This window comes from Octopus bimaculoides, chromosome 15, assembly GCF_001194135.2.
Source record: "Octopus bimaculoides isolate UCB-OBI-ISO-001 chromosome 15, ASM119413v2, whole genome shotgun sequence".
Classification (NCBI taxonomy): domain Eukaryota; kingdom Metazoa; phylum Mollusca; class Cephalopoda; order Octopoda; family Octopodidae; genus Octopus; species Octopus bimaculoides.
In genome coordinates, this window is record NC_068995.1 from 39,973,735 (window position 1) to 39,978,672 (window position 4,938).

At 36.9% G+C, this 4,938-nt stretch overlaps 1 long non-coding RNA gene across 1 annotated transcript in view; it reads left to right on the plus strand.

Annotated features, from left to right (window-relative positions):
• Positions 1–3,417: 3,417 nt before the first annotated feature.
• The window catches only part of LOC106873515 (uncharacterized), a 94,726-nt gene continuing 93,205 nt past the window's right edge, over positions 3,418–4,938 (plus strand). The window contains exon 1 of the long non-coding RNA XR_001409888.2: positions 3,418–3,553. This is a non-coding gene — a long non-coding RNA (uncharacterized LOC106873515). The remainder of the gene's footprint in view (positions 3,554–4,938) is intronic.

Below are 4,938 nucleotides of genomic sequence, written 5' to 3' on the forward strand. Positions count from 1 at the left end.
TATATATATATATATATATATATATATATATAAACAGAGAGAGAGAGAGAGAGAGAGAGAGAGAGAGAGAGAGATACGTACGTATAAACAGACATACATATATATACATGTATACATATATATATAAGTATATCTATATATGTGTGTGTGATGTGTGTGCGTGCGTGTGTGTACGTATGCATGTATGTGTCTGTATCCATATATATATATATATATATATACATTATGTATGTAAGGGTGGATGGATGGTTGGATAGATGTAATGTCAGGTCACTTGTGGGGTCAATCGTAAGAACCTAGTACAATCTATAGCCTGGTCCAACCGTTGGCGACGAAATAGGCTGGCTTGGTGAGGATAGTTTCAAGAAACTCAATACGATTACACGCAAGACCTGTCAAAAAAGAATGGAGGAATTCAGCATTAGTACGAGCACTTGAGATTCAGGGTTGGTTTACAGCTTGCCAGGAGATGGTCACTCCTAACGTAAAACCGGATATGCAGGGAACGGAATAGCTTTGCACATTTTAGGCATCTTTTGCTTGAGATTGACATCATAGTGTTCCCACATTCTTGAGCCTGCGACCCATATTAGTACTAAATATCTAGCTTCGGCTTGTCACTGGAACATATCAATAGAGTTGAAAGGGTCTGTGAGGTGCTGTGCTTTAGTGAACTTGAAATTTTAGGCAGGTATTGCTTTGTCTCTGATAGTCATACTTGTCTACGAGGTTACAACCATCCTGCATATATGCATGTATTCATGTAAGTATATATGTATGTGTGTATGCATGTGTGCGTGAATGCATGTATGAATGTATGTATGCATGTGTGTATGGATGTGTGCCTGCATGTATGTATGTCGGTGTGCATGTATAAATGTATATATGTATACATGCATGCATATATGCATGCATGTATACATGTAGGTATGCATGTATGCAGATATGTATGTGTGCATGTTTGTATGTATTGAGTGTATATCTGAGGAGCTCACAGGCTTCATGCTTCAATTCTGACTGCCATCTGAAAGCTGTGCTTGCCGGAAAAACGAAATAACGAATATCTTTCATTTCTGTGTTTAAACTATTCATAGCTCTGTGTCTTTCTCTGAAGACAACACAACGATTTGATTTTTAATCTATTAATTTAAATCTGCTCTCTTCCTGGACTGCACAATTATACTGTAATCCTCTTACATTCAGCATTTAAGATACACGTAAGTTTGAAACAGTTTGTTTGTAGATATAGAAATAATGTTGTTGATGAATACAAACAAAAATATCCCTTTTACTTCATTTTTCTTTTCTTATTGGTTTTGTTTTGTTTTTGTGTTTTGTATTTCTATTCCTTTTTAACTCATACTCATTTAAAACGAAAATACCTCGCACAGTTCTCTCCTCTACCATAAAATGAATGAAACCAAGCCTATGTACGTGTACACATGCATTGATACATATATACATACATACAAACACACACACACACACACACACACACACACACACACACACACACACACACACACACACACACACACACACACACACACACACACACACACACACAAAGAAAGAAAATGTGTATGAGTGTATTCATGTGTGCTAGACCATTATTTGAAGTCAGTAAATATTTCTCACTCGATGCGCGCGCATGCATACACATACACACACACAAACACATACACCACGTACACACACTCACGCAGACTACACATACACACTACTCATAATTACACACGCAATGCACACATGCACACACATTTTTTTTTACTTTCTCATTATGTACTCTTTCATGTCCACTCCAACTTTTAAAAAAAGCCTTGTAATTAAGACAAGTAATCAATATCATTTAATCCTCTTTCGCTATTCAGCAGCGCTTAATCTTCATTAATTAATTAACTAATTAATTAGTTAAGCTAATATTGGTTTATTAACCGATCGAAATTATCTTCAGTTTATTACTGTTACATATGAATTGCTATCTTATATCCTTATCTGTGATGTCTGAAACCAACTTTTATCGGCCCAAAGGAGGTGAAAGGCCAAGTGAGATTAGAACTCACCTCTTCTCTTTCACTGCGCTTGTTTAAGTTTAACATTTCTTCTTTTTTTACGGTTTAGCCATCATATGGCTCGGTCCTTATTTCGATGTAGTGGTTTCTATGTCTTAATAACCCTGTGAGCTATGCCATCATATGGTTCGGTCCTTGTTTCGGTTTTAGTGGTTTGTATGTCTTAATGACCCCTGGAGTTACGTCACTGCGCGGCACTTAGCCTCGAGCCAGAAACTGTGGAAGTTCTTCATGTGTGTGTGTGTGTGTGTGAGAGAGAGAGAGAGAGAGAGAGAGAGTGTACGGGTGTATTTGTGTGTGTGTGTGTCTATATATATACTACCATACATACATTTGGATCAACTTTCCATATTACAGAACACTTCACTGCATCTTCAAAAACGTCTTCTATGATAATAAGTATCAACTGTTCGGCTTAGGAAAAACTGGTTAGTTGAACGTTTTAGGAACGATTGTTGAACGTTAATATTGCCTTACCAACACTGATCACTCGAGTATGTAAACCGACGGCTTTACGTCAATTATCCGAGTTACTTCAATCTCATATTTTGGTAGCAGGAAGATGGACTATACAACCATACAGTATTCCCATTTTCGACTCCGTTATGAACGATTGTTCTTCCGCTTAAATACAACTGGTCCTGAATGTATTGAGAACTGTCTTGGTTCTAAAATATTGGCTTGCTTTCCTGTTTTCCACAGCTTTAAGTACATTGGATATGTACATTGTTAGTTGCTTTTGCTATGTTTGTGTCTTGTGTTTTTTCTTCTTATATCTTACTTGCGCATTAATTAATTATTTATATTTCATTAATTTGTCTTATTGTTCTAGATGTGTTCTATATTTCATTAACAGTAAAGGCGCGTGGCTAAGATATTAGAGTAATGTGCTCCTAATCGTAAGATCGTAAGGTCGTGAGTTCAATACCCGGCAGTAAGTTATATCTTTGAGCAAGATACTTTATTTCACGTTGTTCTAATCCACTCAGCTGGTAAAAATGAATCGTACCTTTAATTCAACGGCCCAGTTTTGTCACATTCTGTGACACGCTAAATGTACTCGTGTCTGTGAAGTGCTCAACCACCTGCGCATTAGTTTCACGAGCAGACTGCTCCGTTGATCGGATTAACTGGAAACCTCAACGTCGTAATCGACGGAATGCCAGTTAAATTTTATTAACAAGTTACACATATATCTAACCTATTCCTTTTATCATTATCTCAGTTTATAATTCAGTAACTTGTATGTACTACATTCCACTAACCTAGTCTACAGATTGCCTGTTTTCTAGACGGATCGATATTGCAACACGGTGATATTTCTGACTGAAATTAATTTGTACTGCTTACGCTACTAATACCCATCCATGATGAATATATGACTGCCACAAGATTTCAGTCCTTACAGCCTTAATATAAATTAAGTTTTGTGTTGCTTTCAAGAGAACTTTTTACTGGTCTGCGGTTTTGTGAGCTTCTGTGTAAGTGTTTTACTTTGTATGTATTGTATGTATTCCTACGTGTCTGTGCCCGCATTTCTTAATGCTTGTGTGTGTGTGTGTGTGTGTGTGTGTGTGTGTGTGTGTGCATGTATGTGTGTATGCATATACGTTAATATGTAGTTTTGTACACGGGTATTTATGCTGCGTTTTGATCTGTTTTTATTTGTTGTTTTATTTGTAGTTTTATGCGTATTTTGCGAATATATGTGTATGTATGTAGGTATTTATGCATGTGTGTATGTACGTACATACGTACGTACTACGTAAGCATATGTTTGTTTTGTTTCTCTCATTCAATCTCTAACACCCACTTTCTATCTTTCTTTCTCTCTTTCTATCTTTCTCTATTTTTCAATCTATCAATCTATCTATCTGTCTCTGTCTCTGTCTCTCTCTCTCTCTCTCTCTCTATATATATATATATATATATATATATATATATATATATATATATATATTTATCTACCTAACTATCTGTCTATCTATCTATCTATCTATCTATCTATCGGTCTATCTGTCTATCTATCGGTCTATCTGTCTATCTATCTATCTATCTATCTATCTATCTATCTATCTATCTATCTATCTATCTTGATAGCTAGTCAGCTATTTATCTCTCTAACTTTCTCGCCATCTCTTTTTCCCTTCTATTTCATTCACTCGCTCCCATTGTTTCGGTCTTAGTGATCTCCTTAACAATCAACGACTTCTTCTCCTTCTCATCTTCTTGTAGGGATACTCTTCTGCGTATTTACCCAACCAATACCTCACCTCATCACCCCTCCCTTACATCATTCTCTGTCGTCCCAAATTGACAGTTTCAATTAAGACGAAGGTAAGAATTGTAAGTATATAACAATTTATCAACATACATTTCTCTCTCTCTCTCTCTCTCTCTCTCTCTCTCTCTCTCTCTCTCTCTCTCTCTCTCTCTTTCTCACTATTGATTATTTATCCATTGATACAAAGGATAACCACCTCAAAGCTCACACCACCTACACCACTACCGCCGCCACTCAAAACCTCGAACACAATTACGACTGTGAACTCAACCACCACTGATGTCGCCAACACGGCAATCAGCGCCATTAGTAACACCAACCACATGTAAGCATACCTTGCAACATCATCAATACTACCACACATACATCATCACCATCATCATCATCATCATCATCACCATCGTCATCGTCATCGTTACTGTCGTCGTGTGTCATGATCATTGTCGTTGTCGTCGTCGTCATGTGATCATTAACATCATCATCATCATCATCGTCATCATCATCGTCATCATTTTCACTGCAAAGCATCAACTACCACTATCACCACCACCATCATCATCATCAACTCCATGAATTCTACCA